General features: G+C 43.9%; 1 protein-coding gene across 1 annotated transcript in view; it reads left to right on the top strand.

Moving 5' to 3' along the window:
- Positions 1 to 17,989, top strand: part of LOC126212704 (serine hydroxymethyltransferase, mitochondrial-like) — a 194,761-nt gene that overhangs the window by 71,551 nt on the left and 105,221 nt on the right. The window lies entirely within an intron of this gene.

Genomic DNA, 17,989 nt, shown 5'->3' with positions numbered 1-17,989 from the left:
GGGAGCGGGGGGGGGGGGGGATGGGGGGGGGGGGGGGAGTTATTCAGCTGGGCTTCCCTGCGACCTGTTATATTAATATCGAACCCACTATGACAGCTGTGGGCTATGTCATGGGTGCCAATTGTACTGGCGGAATAAAGAAAAACTTTAGCACACCATTTTGGAGATTTCCAATTCACTCGACATTTATTGTTATAACAGTGCATATGGAGTAAATGAAATGATTACATTACAGCCGACCTGGCGGTTTTGACATATCGGGTGTCGACCCATGCTGAAACACACACGTTGGTATGTAGTGTAATCTCGGAGGTCGGCAATGCAGGCGCTGACTCCGGCATCCCCTCGCTCCTACAGATGGTGAATACTGCCCTGGGATACATTATAACTCACCTGCTCGACCTGCTCATGTAGTTCTGTAAGAGTTGTCTACTGATGAGTAGCACATGTCACTTTTTGTTCCTTCACATCCTGCACGTGCTCGACTGGAGACAATTCTAAAGATCGTGTTGGCCAGGTGAGTTGGTGCACGTCTTGCAGAGCACGTCAAGTTTGACGGGCAATCGCAGGTGAGTATTATCTCTTGGAACAACACATCACCTTCCTGTCGCAAGAACGTCAAAAGAATGGGTCTGACAGCATTCTGCATGTACCGAGCACTGGTTACCCTCCCAGAAACACCTGAGGTTAACGAGAGTGGTAGCTTATCGCACTCCATAATGCCTAGGATGGGGCGAATGTGTCTTGGACAAATGCATTCTACAAGACGGCAGCGACCAGGTCTACCGTATTTACTCGAATCTAAGCTACACTTTTTTTCTGGTTTTTGTAATCCAAAAAACCGCCTGCGGCTTAGAATCGAGTGCAAAGTAAGCGGAAATTCTGAAAAATGTTGGTAGGTGCTGCCACAACTAACTTCTGCCGTCAAATATATGCACCGCTACACAGGCATGCTTTGCAGGCACAAAAATAAATACTGGCGCCAAAACCGTCTGCATCAGTAAATAAATTAAAAGAAAAGGTAGAAGAATGTAAATATTATGCCATGTGTTCTTTCGTGTTTGCTGCTATCTCATTTAAATCCTGTCGCCTAATAAACTACGAAACTAGAGTGAGACAACAGCAAACATGGAACAACATACATATCATGTCATGTTTATATTCGTTTTATTCTTGTGCTCGATAGTAATAATAATAATGTCGTGTGGCGAGGGCCTCCCGTCAGGTAGACCACTCGCCTGGTGCAAGTCTTTCAATTTGATGCCACTTCGACGACTTGCACGTCGATGGGGATGAAATGGTGAGGATTAGGACAACACAACACCCTGTCCCTGAGCGGAGAAAATCTGGACCCAGCGAGGAATCTAACCCGGGCCCATTGGATTGGCAGTCTGTCACGCTGACCACTCAGCTACCGGGGGTGGACATGCTCAATAGTCATACTGTCAGAAATGAAGCACAGCAACTGACTAGATTTTTAAATCTAAGGTTTCTCTAATTTCTGTGCAGAATGTAATGTACTAAAGAGGCGTCTGCGAAGATTTTCAAATGGAGAAAAATTTTCGCTAAACTCTCGTTCAGAACATCATCTATCATACACAGTCTATTATTTGGTTCCTGTTGATCATTATCAAAGAAAGCAGCAGTGTGAGTAACAACAAATAGCAGTCTCTTGCCATTGTTTCGCTAATGAGACAATTCCTCTCCTTTTTAATTTTAAGCAGCAGTAGTGCACACAAAAGCGAGCCATGCCGCGAGCGGTGACAGGTCATAAACACTCATTATCAGAATGGTGATGGTGAGTCCCATACTCCTTTACAGAGCGTAGGGGAGCGACGCGGGAGACCCGCGGCGCCTTACTAGGCAAGGTCCTAGTGGAGGTTGTTTGCCATTGACTTCCTCCGACCATAATGGGGATGAATGATGATGATGAATATGACACAACACCCAGTCATCTCGAGGCAGGAAAAATCCCTGACCTCGCCGGGAATCGAACCCAGGACCCCGTGCTCGGGAAGCGAGAACGCTACCGCGAGACCACGAGCTGCGGACAGAATGTGGCAAAAATGCATGACACAATACAATAATGCAGTTTCAGCGTAGAGTGACGTAAACACCTATAACAAAGAGAACGGCACTTATCAGGTAAAAGCAAAATAAGCAATCGATTCAAACCAGACGAAGCACCTGAAAAAGGAAGGGTATCCATGTCAATACGGACGGAGCACCTGACACATAGCAATAGCTATTTGGCAAAGCTTAACTGTTAAGATTATGACTCGAACCAAACTACTGTAGCTGTATCTTCATCCATTCGACCTAAATTGTGTCTAATGTTACAATGAACCAACTTTGTTTCAACTTCGAGGTGCGGTCTAAAACTTTTCTCTCCCCTTGAATTTCGAGTCTCAAATTTCAGGTGCGGCTTAGATTCGTGAAATTTTTTTTCCCTTGATTTCGAGTCTCATTTTTCAGGTGCGGCTTAGATTCGAGTGCGGCTTATATTCGAGTAAATACGGTACATCGTCCGTGCAAATGACCATCACATGTGATATTCCGAGTGATCCTGTGGTGGCATCAGCCGAGCTGTGCATGTCAGTACTGTGTTTTTCAGTGGAAGAAGGCCTTGCATTGTGTCTGCTCCTAGTCCCACTGCTAATAACTGATTCGCAACAGTTTGTGTGGACACGTCTCGGCTCACAAGCCCTCTATCTGCGCTGTGGTAGCTATGCTATCTGCCACTGCTGCCCTTACAATACAACAATCCTGTCAAATGTCTGTGCTACGTGGACATCCAGAACCTTGTATATGGGTGTGAGAAATTCATGTGACCACTGATACCAGCATCATTGGACATCTGAAACAGCACATCCAACTTGAGTAGCAGTTCTCCGAAAGGACAATTCCGCTGCTCAGAAGGCCACAATTTGACCCCTTTCAAGCTCTCATTTGCCTGTAGGAAGCACAAGCGCATCTCTGTGCACGGTTACCTGCTTGCTTAACATGTTTGCACCACACTGGCCCTTCTGGCTGTGAGAAATTCTTATTAAAGGATACACACAGATGATGCTCTGGTAGCCATGCCACCATGCTATCTGTTGGCAGACGACGTTGAAACCATTACCAGTACATCGACTATCTCCCAGGTGGCATATGCTGACAGCAAATCACAATCAACATCTTTTTTCTGGCAGGTATTACCAATTGTCTGTAATTGTTATGGATCGATTGTCCTAATTACAGAGATACGGGATGTACTTAAAAAATACAGAAATACACATTTTATAATTGCCCCACTCTCTTTTCTTCTGCTTCTTCTTCATCTTCTTCTTCTTCATCATCTTCTTCTGCTCCCCCCCCCCCCTCCCACACAACCCACTCCCTCCACCCTGCCAAGAAAGGTATTGTGTATTGTTTACTTTTCACTAATCATATGCTACTAAAATGTTTTATAGATTGTAAAATTTCCTTCCTGAGCAGACTGTAAACCCGTCTAAGAATGATTTTGTCACCATGGCCTACTAAAGGCACATGTGCACTGAGTTTGAAACATGTTCTCTAACATTGTTCATGGCTAGTACTGAACTACCGATGTTGACGACATGTTGCCAATGTCTTGGCAACTCTGAACCAGTGTTCCGAAGCTGTGTCAGTACAGATTGAGGTAACGTTGTTCCTGGACTGCATTTAGATGCCATTACACACTGCTAGTGTTTGTCTTTGTTCCATTTGTAGTGTTGCGCATTGTCTTTGTGTGTTTCTTCACAAAATGAAGTGGACAAGAAGCAAAATTTACAAATTGGTCACACTCTCTGAGCAGAGGAAGTCATCTGGGATGTTGATGTCAAGGCTTTAAAATATTAAACAAAAGCATGTCTTCTTTAAAAAGATGTATTGCTTCACACCATAAGCAGCGATATACACTCATGCTCATAAATTAAGGATAACTGCAGCATGTGGTGCCACACAACATGGCACTACACAAAACTGATGCTAATAGCATAGGCACATAGGGAACACACACGACACAGACCTGCAAGTCCACGGTATCGGTGATAGGTTGAGAAAACCGTCCCGAAACACATGTGCTACAAAATGCCTCTGTTTCCTGTGCATGTACCCCGACATCAATATGGGATATGATCACCATGCACACGTACACAGGCCACATAATGGGTTGGCATGATCTGGATTTGGTGGTCGAGCAGCTGCTGGGGTATAGCCTCCCATTCTTGCAACAGTGACTGTCGGAGCTCCTGAAGTGTCGTAGGGGTTTAAAGACGTGCAGCGATACGTCGACCGAGAGCATCCCAGACGTGCTCGATGGGGTTTAGGTCGAGAGAACAGGCAGGCCACTCCATTTGCCTGATATCTTCTGTTTCAAGGTACTTCTCCACGATGGCAGCTCGGTGGGGTTGGGAAGGTTATGGCAACTGTCTTTTGGGATTTGCAAGGGATAATCCTCATCGACTATCTGGAAAAGGGTAAAACTATTACAGGTGTATATTATTAATCGTTATTGGACCATTTGAAAACTCAGGTGAAAGAAAAATCCGTCAGGAGGAAGGTGGGACCCACTGCACCCCTGGAAAGGCGGACATACTGGTGCAAAATGACGTCCCGATACACCTGACCTGTTACAGTTCCTCTGTCAAAGACATGCAGGGGTGTACGTGCACCAATCATAATCCCACCCCACACCATCAAACCATGACCTCCATACAGGTCCATTTCAAGGACACTAAGGGGTCGGTATCTGGTTCCTGGTTCACGCCAGATGAAAACACGGTGAGAATCACTGTTCAGACTATACCTGGACTTGACCATGAATATAACCTTGGACCACTGTTCCAATGAGCATGTACTGTGTGCTTGACACCAGGCTTTACAGGCTCTCGTGTGACCAGGGCTCAGTGGGATGCACCTTGCAGGTCTCAGGGTGAATAAACCGTGTCCGTTCAGTCGTCTGTAGACTGTGTGTCAGGAGACAACTGTTCCAGTGGCTGCAGTAGGGTCCAGAGCGAGGCTACGTGCAGTACTCCGTGGCCATCTGCGGGCACTGATGGTGAGATACCGGTCTTCTTGTGGTGTTGTTCACTGTGGACGCCCCGTACTGTAGTGCCTGGACACGTTTGCTGTCTGCTGGAATCGTTGCCATAGTCTTGGGATCACACTTTGTGGCACACGGAGGACCCGTGCTACGACCTGCTGTACTTGACCAGCCAGCTGCCAGTGCCACCATGCGACAACCGCAGGTCAAATGCACCGCATGGTCAAACAGAACACAGTATGTTGTTCTCGATGGAGAGACGTCTACAGACATTAAAGTAACCCCTGGCGTGCCACAGGGGAGTGTTATGGGACCATTGCTTTTCACAATATATATAAATGACCTAGTAGATAGTGTCGGAAGTTCCATGCAGCTTTTCGCGGATGATGCTGTAGTATACAGAGAAGTTGCAGCATTAGAAAATTGTAGCGAAATGCAGGAAGATCTGCAGCGGATAGGCACTTGGTGCAGGGAGTGGCAACTGACCCTTAACATAGACAAATGTAATGTATTGCGAATACATAGAAAGAAGGATCCTTTATTGTATGATTATATGATAGCGGAACAAACACTGATAGCAGTTACTTCTGTAAAATATCTGGGAGTATGCGTGCGGAACGATTTGAAGTGGAATGATCATATAAAATTAAATGTCGGTAAGGCGGGTGGCAGGTTGAGATTCATTGGGAGAGTCCTTAGAAAATGTAGTCCATCAACAAAGGAGGTGGCTTACAAAACACTCGTTCGACCTATACTTGAGTATTGCTCATCAGTGTGGGATCCGTACCAGATCGGGTTGACGGAGGAGATAGAGAAGATCCAAAGAAGAGCGGCGCGTTTCGTCACAGGGTTATTTGGTAACCGTGATAGTGTTACAGAGATGTTTAGCAAACTCGAGTGGCAGACTCTGCAAGAGAGGCGCTCTGCATCGCGATGTAGCTTGCTCGCCAGGTTTCGAGAGGGTGCGTTTCTGGATGAGGTATCGAATATATTGCTTCCACCTACTTATACTTCCTGAGGAGATCACGAATGTAAAATTAGAGAGATTAGAGTGCTCACGGAGGCTTTCAGACAGTCGTTATTCCCATGAACCATACGCGAGTGGAACAGGAAAGGGAGGTAATGACAGTGGCACGTAAAGTGCCCTCCGCCACACACCGTTGGGTGGCTTGCGGAGTATAAATGTAGATGTAGATGCAAAAGGACACCTGCTGACAGCAATCCACGTCGCTTTGATTTGACTGCAGTCCGCAGATGATTGTTTAGGAGATCTGTGTATGATGCACTGGTGACAGTGGTTCCTCCAGGCACGTAATGCTCCAAAATGATGCCTTTTTCGTCCCAAAAGAGAGTCATCATAACCTTCCCTGCTGATGGTTCTGTTCGAAACTTCTTTAGTTTTGGTGATGAGGAATGGCGCCGTTCCTTGCTCGCTCTCTTCGTTTCTGGTTGTTGGAAGTGAACCCAGGTTTCGTCTCCAGTAACGATTCTTGCAAGGAAGCCATCACCTTCTCATTCGAAGCGCCGAAGAAGCTCTTCACAAGCATCAACATGTCGTTCTCTCATTTCAGGAGTCAGCTGCCGTGGCACCCATCTTGCAGACACTTTGTGAAACTGGAGCACATCATGCACAGTGTGGTGTGCTGACCCACGACTAATCTGTAAACATGCTGCAATGTCGTTCAGTGTCAGTCGGCAGTTTCCCTTTACTATGGCTTCAACTACTGCAATGTTCTGTGGAGTCACAACTCGTGCCTGACCTGGACAAGGAGCATCTTCCACTGAAGCCACACCATTTGCGAACTTACTACCCCTATTCATAGACTTGCTGCTGTGACAAACATGCATTCATTTGTCGATGAATTTCAATAGGTTTCACACCTTCACTACGCAAAAACCGAATAACAGAATGCCGTTCTTCCCTGGGTTAAGTCGCAAGTGGGGCGGCCATCTTTATACTGATACTGCGACGGTATGTGCGCATCTGCACTATGCTTCCACATACAGGCCATTCTGCACGCTGTCTGTAGCACGCTTACCAACTTACAGGATAACGGCGCGAAATTTTGATTTGTTATTACAAATTTAAGTTTTTCATTTGACTCACCCTCGTAGTTTCCTATGACTATAATATCAGGGAGTCACAACTGGAATTGGCCAACTCATACAGACACTTGGGTGTATATGGAAGGAAATGATCACAGAGGCTAAGTCATGGGCAAAGCAGGTGGTAGACTTAAGTTTATTGGTAGAATAGTGGGGAAGTGCAATCACTCTACAAAGAAGACTGCTTACAAACCACTCATGCAACCAGTTCTAGAATGTTACTCAAGTATATGGGACGCATATCAAATAGGACTAATAGGGGATATCAAACATACACAGAGAAGAACAGCATGAATGGCCACAGTTTTGTTTGATCTATGGGAGAGTATCACAGAGGTACTGAAGGAACTGAACTGGAAGACTCTTGTAGACAGACGTAAACTATCTCCAGAAAGTTTATTAACCTTTGAGTGGGCACTCCGCTTTTCATAACAAGAGTGGGCGTGTGGCATACCTTTTACACCTACAAAGAATAACTGTCTTTCTGTTATCAAGGTAAACAAGTATGAGCAAAATCACAGTTTCATCTTAGTTCAAATAAACAACAATAAAATGAACTACCATAATATACACTAAATCACTGTTTAATTAAACAATAATAAAATAACCTGTTCATTATGTCGCACTGTTGCTGCATACGAGTGTTATCTTGTACTAATAACCCACTCAAAGCATTGAACAGCACATTTTCATCAGGTCCCAGACAGGTGCTTATTCAATCACTTATAATGTGGAGACAACTGCCTAAGTGTGGAATTGTGATGCTAGCTTGTAATCTGGGTCATTTTCTTGTAAGGAATGTAAGTTTCTTTCTCACCTACCTTGCTGTTTATTTTATATTACTGTCGCTCACTCAGCTGTATGACAAGACAATTTACCACTGTGTTAAATGAAGCAGTAATGAAGGAATAGATACGGGCTCGCAATTATGAAACGACAAAGGAATGCTCCAAAACAGTTTTTTTGTGGTTGGTGCACGTTATGCACGGCCACTAGAGGGTTAACAAAGTTTCTAGAGCCTGCTTTAATTGATGACAATAGGAAAATACCGCAACCCCCTACATATCACTCACATAGCGAATGTGAGAATAAGATTAGAATAATTACAGCACACACATAGGCATTCAGACAATCATTCTTCCTGTGCTCCATATGTGAATGGAATGGGAAGAAACCCTCATAACTAGTACAATGGAACATATCCTCTGCCATGCACTTCACAGTGTTTTGCAGAGTATAGATGTAGATGCAGATGTAGATCTATGAGGTCTACTGTATTTACTCGAATCTAAGCCGCACTCGAATCTAAGCCGCACCTGAAAAATGAGACTCGAAATAAAGGAGAAAAAAATTCCAGGATGTAAGCAGCACCTGAAATTTGAAACTAGAAATTCAAGGGGAGAGAAAATTTTTAGGCCGCACCTCCAAATCGAAACAAAGTTAGTCCATTGTAATATGCGACACAATTTAGGTCGAATCAAAGACGATACAGCTACAGTAGTTTGGTTCGAGTCGTAAGATTAGCAGTTAAGCTTTACCAGGTAGCCATTGCTATGCGTCAAGCACTCCGTCCATATTTATATGGGTACCCTTCCTTTTTCATGTGCTTCGTCTGGTTTGAATCGATTGCTTATTTTGCTTTGATCTGATAAGTGCCATTTTCTTTGTTTAGGTGTTTACGTCACTCTAAGCTGAAAATGCATTACTGTACTGCATCATGCATTGTTTGTCGCATTCTGATAGTACGTGTTTATGGCCTGTCGCCGCCCACGGCATGGCTTGCCTTTTGTGCGCGCTACCGCCGCTTAAAAAAAAAAAAAAAAAAGACTGCTATTTGTTGTAGCTTACACTGGTGCTTTCTTTGATAATGATCAACAAGAACCAAATAATAGACTGCGTATGATAGAACATGTTCTGAATGAGAGTTAGGCGAAAAATTTTCTCCGTTTGAAAATCTTTGCGGCCGCTTCTTTAGTACATCAAATTCTGCACATAAATTAGTCATCTTAGATTTAAAAATCTAGTCTGTTGCCATGCTTCGTTTCTGACTGTATCACTATTAGGCATAAGAATAATACGAATATAAACATGACATGATACGTATATTCTTCCGCGTTTGCTGTTGTCTCACTCTAGTTTTGTAGTTTATTAGGCAGACAGGATTTAAATGAGATAGCAGCAAACATGAAAGAATACATGGCAAAATGTTTATATTCGTATTATTCTTATGGTGAAGAGAATACTGCATGTGATTCACATTTCATCAGGTTCCTATTAGCAACAGTCTTGCCAGTCAGATTTTCGTAGTACATTGAAATTCTGCTAAATTCGAAGATGAACAATACGGAATTTGTATTTACTTCGTTGGATAATGTATGAAAATGCAGTGGTTGAAACTCGTGGCGGAGAAAAAAAGCTCGTCTTCCACCTTTTTTTTTTTTTTTAATTTATTTACTGACGCAGAGGTTTTGTCACCAGTATTTATCTCTGTGCCTACAAAGCATGCCTGTGTAGCGCTGCATATATTCGACGGCAGAAGTTAGTTGTGGCGGCACCTACCAACATTTTTCAGAACTTCCGCTTGCTTTGCACTCGATTCTAAGTTGCAGGCGGTTTTTTGGATTACAAAAACCGGGAAAAAAGTGCGTCTTAGATTCGAGTAAATACGGTATTCAGGAACTTTGGCCACGGAATTTTTGTGCACTTACCTTTCACTTATTGTGCATGGTCACCTTCGATCTGTCATTGCAAATCTTTGTCCTATCAGTGGGATTTTCAACTCAGGAAATAAAAGAGAGGGCCACAGGGGCCAGGTATGGAGAATACAGAGAATGAAGCAGCATGTTGATTTCATTTTTTGTGGAATAGTCACCCACAAACAGGGATGAATGTGTGTGGGTATGATGCAAGTGTCAAGAATTGTCTCGCCACATTTCAGGGCCATTACCTTCTCTCATTTTCTCGCAGGCATCACAACACATCCTGATAGCACCATCAGTTAATAGTTTGTCCACAAATTCATGATGAACTAATCCTTCAGAGTCAAAGAAAACTGTCAACATGAGTTTGGCATTTGTCCTGTCCTGATGAGCTTTCTTTGGTCTCGGGGAACGTTTCCCGACCCACCGTGACCCATTGCGAAGATTGAACACACCACTGGTTCAAGACATCATAACCACAGAAACCACGTCTCGTCACCAGTTACGATTCTCTTAAGGACATCTCATTCTCATTTGTGCGATACAAAAGCTCTTCAGAGGTTGCGAAGCAAAGCTCTTTCTCGTCTCGACTCACGAGCCGTGGGGTGATCTTCGCAGCAACACAGTGCATTCCAGGAAGCTGTGTCAGTATTTTGTGACATGTTCCTACTGAAACATTACATTCTTATGCAGTCTCTCAGTCACTCAGTCTTTGAATCACACACACAATTTCATTGATGTTCTTGACACGAGCATCATCGGTAGATGTTGAAGGTTATTCTGAATGGGGGTCATCTTTAACTTCCGGCCAGCCATTTTTAAACCGTGTCATCCATTTGTAATACCAGGATGGCTTAAGCACTCATCATCATATTCGTGCAAAATTTAATGCAGATGTGTTGCTCTCTAACTCTGCCATCTCAACATTCGCAAACTGTGCAACGCAACCCTGTACCGTATTTACTCGAATCTAAGCCGCACTTTTTTTCCGGTTTTTGTAATCTAAAAAACTGCCTGCGCCTTAGAATCGAGTGCAAAGTAATCGGAAGTTCTGAAAAATGTTGGTAGGTTGCCGCCACAACTAACTTTTGCCGTCGAATATATGTAGCGCTACACAGGCATGGTTTGCAGGCATGAAGATAAATACTGGCACCAAAACCTCTGCGCCAGCAAATAAATTAAAAGAAAAGGTAGAAGAATGTGAACATTATGCTGTGTATTCTTGTGTTTGCTGCCATCTGTTTTAAATTCTGTCTGCCTAATAAACTACAAAACTAGGGTGAGACAACAGCAAACACGGAAGAATATACATATCATGTCATGTTTATATTCGTATTATTCTTATGCTGATTAGTGATACAGTCAGAAATGAAGCACGGCAACTGACCGGATTTTTAAATCTAAGATGACTCTAATTTCTGTGCAGAATGTAATGTACTAAAGAGGCATCTGCAAAGATTTTCAAACGGAGAAAAATTTCCACTAAAATCTCGTTCAGAACATCTTCTATCATACACAGTATATTATTTGGTTCTTGTTGAACATTATCAAAGAAAGCAGCAGTGTAAGTAACAACAAATTGCAGTCTCTTGCCATTGTTTCGCTAGTGAGACAATTCCTCTCTTGTTTTTATTGTAAGCGGCGGTAGCGCGCACAAAAGCGAGCCATGCCGCGAGCGGCGACAGGTCGTAAACACACATTATCAGAATGCAACAAACAATGCACGACACAGTACAATAATGCATTTTCAGCTTAGAGTGACGTAAACACCTATAACAAAGAGAACGGCACTGATCAGATCAAAGCACAATAAGCAATCGATTCAAACCGGACGAAGCATGTGAAAAAGGAAGGGAACCCGTATAAATACGGATGGAGCGCCTGACACATAGCAATGGCTACTTGGTAAATCTTAACTGTTGAGCTTATGACTCGAACCAAACTACTGTAGCTGTATCTTTATCCATTCAACCTAAATTGTGTCTCATGTTACAATGGACCAACTTTGTATCGATTTGGAGATGTGGTCTAAAATTTTTCTCTGCGCTCGAATTTCGAGTCTCAAATTCCAGGTGCGTCTTAGAATTGGGAAAATTTTTTTTTCCTTCATTTCGAGTCTCATTTTTCAGGTGCGGCTTAGATTCAATTGCGGCTTAGATTCAAGTAAATACGGTACTCAATACGGCACTGAACAATTACCAACAGATATACAGCAATGAAACTTCCGGTAGTTATACATTGAACACAGTCGAGTGCAGGGATGCCAACCACATTTCGCTCCAACCCACCATTGGCGCAAAATTATAATGCTCCAGAATTTTTTGAACAGACCTTATAGATGTAGATGTCAGATTGTGAGGGCAGGTACACTCCTCGTCAAGGGTTCCAGTCGATCACTTCTGACCGACACGAGGGAGGATCGCCATATTGTGCACCGAGCATGTCGTCACTCTTTCACTCTTGCACCTGTCGTCTTATAAGTAACAGTCTCCCTGCAACATTAAGAGCCACCACACACCACTGGTTCGAGACTACCAGCAGCCGGACTAGGGAATCACCTTCCCTCGTGTAGGCTGCCATTAACAAAGTGGCACAAATGGAGGGATTTGGAATGGTGCTGTGACTGGAAAGCATAGACTGCTGATGAAGGGTGTCACATTGCATTCGGTGATATCCCGGATGACCGTCGTCAGCAAGTATTGTGACCATCTGGGGAGAAATCTCAATGTTTAGGAGAGTCACAGAGGTGCTACTCTTAGCGTCACGGTATGGGGAGCCCTCGGGTAAGATTTCACGTCACTGCAGGTAGCGATTGACAGCACTGCTACAGTACGAGGTGCATTCAAGTTCTAAGGCCTCCGATTTTTTTTTTTTTCTAATTAACTACTCACCCGAAATCGATGAAACTGGCGTTAGTTCTCGACGTAATCGCCCTGCAGACTTACACATTTTTCACAACGCTGACGCCATGATTCCATGGCAGCGGCGAAGGCTTCTTTAGGAGTCTGTTTTGACCACTGGAAAATCGCTGAGGCAGTAGCAGCACGGCTGATGAATGTGCGGCCACGGAGAGTGTCTTTCGTTGTTGGAAAAAGCCAAAAGTCACTAGGAGCCAGGTCAGGTGAGTAGGGAGCATGAGGAATTACTTCAAAGTTGTTATCACGAAGAAACTGTTGCGTAACATTAGCTCGATGTGCGGGTGCGTTGTCTCGGTGAAACAGCACACGCGCAGCCCTTCCTGGACGTTTTTGTTGCAGTGCAGGAAGGAATTTGTTCTTCAAAACATTTTCATAGGATGCACCTGTTACCGTAGTGCCCTTTGGAACGCAATGGGTAAGGATTACGCCCTCGCTGTCCCAGAACATGGACACCATCATTTTCTCAACACTTTTTGGTGGCAGTGAATCTGTGTGCTTCCATTGAGCTGACTGGCGCTTTGTTTCTGGATTGAAAAATGGCATCCACGTCTCATCCATTGTCACAACCGACGAAAAGAAAGTCCCATTCCTGCTGTCGTTGGGCGTCAACATTGCTCGGCAACGTGCCACACAGGCAGCCGTGAGGTCGTCCGTCAGCATTCGTGGCACCCACCTGGATGACACTTTTCGCATTTTCAGCTCGTCGTGCAGGATTGTGTGCACAGAACCCACAGAAATGCTAACTCTGGAGGTGATCTGTTCAACAGTCATTCGGCGATCCCCCAAAACAATTCTCTCCACTTTCTCGATCGTGTCGTCAGACCGGCTCGTGCGAGCCCGAGGTTGTTTCGGTTTGTCGTCACATGATGTTCTGCCTCCATTAAACTGTCGCACCCACGAACGCACTTTCGACACATCCATAACTCCATCACCACATGTCTCCTTCAACTGTCGATGAATTTCAATTGGTTTCACACCACACAAATTCAGAAAATGAATGATTGCACGCTGTTCAAGTAAGGAAAACGTCGCCATTTTAAGTATTTAAAACAGTTCCATTCTCGCCGCTGGCGGTAAAATTCCATCTGCCGTACAGTGCTGCCATCTCTGGGACGTATTGACAATGAATGCGGCCTCATTTTAAAACAATGCGCATGTTTCTATCTCTTTCCAGTCTGGAGAAAAAAAATCGGAGGCCTTAGAACTTGAATGCACCTCGTATAACAGTAAATATTGGACATCCTGGGTCCTCGTGTTATTCCTTGTATGATAGTGTTGTGGTGATGGTTCAAATGGCTCTAAGCACTATGGGACTTTACATCTGAGGTCATCAGTGCCCTAGGCTTTGAACTTCTTAAACCTAACCAACCTAAGGAAATCACTCACATCCGTGCCTGAGGAAGGGTTCGAACTTGCGACCGGAGCAGCAGCGTGGTTCTGGACTTGTTGTGGTGACATTTTTCAGTAGGACAGTACTCATTCACATGTGGCATGTGTCAGTGAACTGTCTGTGCGATTCTGAGACACTCTTGTGGCCAGTAAAATGCCCAAATTTGTCCCCAATAGAATGTAGGTGGAACCTCTCGGATGCCAACTCCGTTGCAGTGCCAGTATCCGGGATCTCGAGGTTAGTTAAGACAGTTGTGATACGGTGACTGTGTGACACTCGTCTCAGTCAAATTAGTGGATGATCGAGTCCAGCATAGATGCAACAACATACTGATAACTGGACTCATACTAGGGATGGCAGTTATCACTGAAACAACCAGTTTTTGGTTAGACCAGTTTTTTTCCACCCCAGTTTAAACTAACTGTTAAAAACTGCTCAAAATACTGGTTTCTGAAATAAACAGTTTTCAGTTTTTTATTCTTATTATTTCCTGTAATAAATGTAGAAATCTATCAAAGATTGAAAAAATTTTACTATCAGTTTCCAGATACACAGGAAATGAAAATATTAAATTAAATAGACAAATAAAAGAAAACTTAGTATGCTCACCATTCGCTGCTTTCCTCAAAAAGTGATAAGTAGTTGAATTTTACAAAAAGATTACCAATATTCTCCTATTGATTTGAAACTGTTCGAAAATCGTGTGATTGAGGGTCATACCTCTGTTTGGACATTAAGAATAATCAGTGCTAAAGGGTGAAAGCTGGGACTCAGGAACTCTGCTTTTCATGTTAATTTACTAACAAAGAGATAAAGGGGCTGGCCAGTACTTACTTCAGCTCAGTACAGCTGATAGATACACAAAAAACAGAACCGAAAATTCATGTTCCTAGCTTTCGGAACAAATGTTCCTTCATCAGGGAGGAGAGAGGGGAAAGAAAGGGAAGAAGGGAAAGTGGATTCAGTTACTCACAACCCAGGTTATGAAGCAACAGGGAAAGGAAAACAGGGAGGGTAGCAAGGATGGGGTCATGGTTGTCAGAGGGAAGTCAAAGATATTCTACTGTAAGTACTGTGCCAGCTTCAAACCAAAGAGGATGCATACAGAAGTAAGGAGGTATACAGTATAAAGATAAACACAACTATGTAGGATGAAAAGATGCATGAATGGCTAAAGAGGAAAGGGAAAGAGGAGAAGACTGAAGAGTAAATGGGAGTGAGGTTGTTTAACGTAGGTTCAGTCCAGGGGGATGGCGGGATGAAAGGATGTGTTGGAGTGCAAGTTCCCATCTCCGCAGTTCAGAGGGACTGGTGTTGGGTGGGAGAAGCCAAATGGCACATACGGTGTAGCAGGTTCCTAGGTCCCTAGAATTATGCTGCTCCGCTACTGGGTATTGGACATCTCCTAGGCGGACAGTTCGTCTGTGTCCGTTCATGCGCTCAGCCAGTTTAGTTGTTGTCATACCGATGTAAAAGGCTGTGCAGTGCAGGCATCTCAGCTGATAAATGACATGTGTAGTTTCACACGTGGCCCTGCCTTGAATTGTGTATGTTTTACCAGTAATGGGGCTGGAGTAGGTGGTTGTGGGGGGGTTTTGCAGCGGGGTCGGTTACAGGGGTAGGAACCGCTGGGTAGAGAAGGTAGTCTGGGAATATTGTAGGGTTTAACAAGGATGTTACGGAGGTTAGGGGGGGCGACGAAAGGCAACTCTCCCTGTTTTCCTTTCCCTGTTGCTTCATAACCTGGGTTGTGAGAAACTGAATCCACTTTCCCTTCTTCCCTTTCTTTCCCCTCTCTCCTCCCTGATGAAGGAACATTTGTTCCGAAAGCTAGGAACGTAAATTTTCGGTTCTGTTTTTTGTGTATCTATCGGCTGTACTGAGCTGAGGTAAGTACTGGCCAGCACCTCTATCCCTTTCTTAGTATTTGTTTCACATCTTCGTATGAGATTTTCCATTAATCATTTTCATGTTAATTTGTCTGTTTTCAAGGACTGTAAGCAGATAAAGGTGTATTATATAGACACAGGCAGCAGATCAGCTAATTTCTATTTTATTGTATGCTATGAATGAAATGTTGTTAAGTTTCTAATTTATTACTGTTACCATAGTTTCCTTTCTCTTTCATTATTTCATAGAAATGACAGACAAATATTTGATCTTTTAAAGCAAATAGAGCATTGTACTTCACTGCTAAGCTGCTTCATAAAAATATTTCCAGCCTAGCATCAGTGCCATTCTGCAGTACAACAGATTTCTGGTAACACCTGGGGATATGTCTTGCACCCACATTCTATAAGCCACAACACACACCAACAGGGGCATTACTGTCTCAGTCATGCTGTACCAATTCTTATGCTATGGATTTGTTGCCCATTTCTATCAGCAGTGTTGTTAAAATAGCACTGAATGATTTTTCCATTTTCTACAAGACACAATATTTCAAGCCAATGCAAATTTCATGAATAAAAATTACTTCCTTTTTTTTTAAAAAAAAGTTTATTTCAAAATGAGTAATTTTAGCACTGCTGCTATGGCTAATTGATTTTCAGTTTTTTACTTGGTTATTAGTAAAAAATGAAAATCATCTGTTATAACAGACCAAACAAAAACCAAAAAATACCAGTTATTCAAAACTAAAATACTGGAATAGGTTTTAACAAGTCAGTTTTTCCCATCCCTACCTCATACTCTGAAGTTCCTTGTAAATTTGGCTCAGTGTTGTAGTCACTGAAATAATATCACTTTTCAGGCATAGTACACTCGTGCTCATAAATTAAGGATAGTGCCGATACCTGGTGAAACACGCTGTGGTGGGCAGTTTGCGAGTTTAAATCACCTGGAGGTATGATCGTGTGGTGCATTTGACCTTTGGTCGTCGCACAGTGCTGATGGCAGCAATCCACATACGCAGAGGTGTGTTGGTGCATGTCAGAGTACGGTGTAGCGAGTAAGTGTGCAGACGTTTTCAGACGTGCTAATGGTGACTGTTGAAAATGGTTCAAAGAACACATATTGATGACATTATGAGGTGTAGAATACTAGGGTGACTGGAGGCTGGTGAAACACAGCAGGTCGCAGCACGGGCCCTCCGTGTGCCACAAAGTGTGATCTCGAGATTACGGCAGCGATTCCAGCAGACAGGAAACGTGTCCAGGCGCTACAGTACGAGACTTCCACAGTGTACAACACCACAAGAAGACCGATATCTCACCATCAGTGCCCGCAGACGGCCACGGAGTACTGCAGGTAGCCTCGCGCGGGACCTTACTGCAGCCACTGGAACTGTTGTTTCCAGACACGCAGTCTACAGACTGAACAGAATAAAGTCTGGTGTGAAGAACACAGTACGTGATCGTTGGAACAGTGGTTCCAGATTATGTTCACGGACGAGTCCAGGCATATTCTCAACAGTGATTCTCACCAGGTTTACATCTGGTGTGATCCAGGAACCAGATACCAACCCCTTAATGTCCTTGAAAGGGACCTGAATGAAGGCAGTGGTTTGATGGTGTGAGGTGGGATTATGATTGGTGCACGTACACCCCTGCATGTCTTTGACAGAAGAACTGTAACAGGTCAGGTGTATCTGGACGTCATTTTGCATCAGTATGTCCGCCTTTTCAGGGGTGCAGTGGGTCCCACCTTCTTCTTCATGGATGATAATGTGCAGCCCCACCGAGCTGCCATGGTGGAGGAGTACCTTGAAAAAGAGGATATCAGGGGAATGGAGTGGCCCGTCTATTCTCTAGACCTAAACCCCATCGAGCACATCTGGGATGCTCACGGTCAACGGTCAACGTATCGCTACACATCTTCTAACGTC

The sequence above is a fragment of the Schistocerca nitens genome, chromosome 11 (assembly GCF_023898315.1).
Source record: "Schistocerca nitens isolate TAMUIC-IGC-003100 chromosome 11, iqSchNite1.1, whole genome shotgun sequence".
In the NCBI taxonomy this organism is placed as follows: Eukaryota; Metazoa; Arthropoda; class Insecta; order Orthoptera; family Acrididae; genus Schistocerca; species Schistocerca nitens.
The sequence above is the reverse complement of the archived record's forward strand: the minus strand, read 5'-3'. Positions and strand labels throughout refer to the sequence as shown.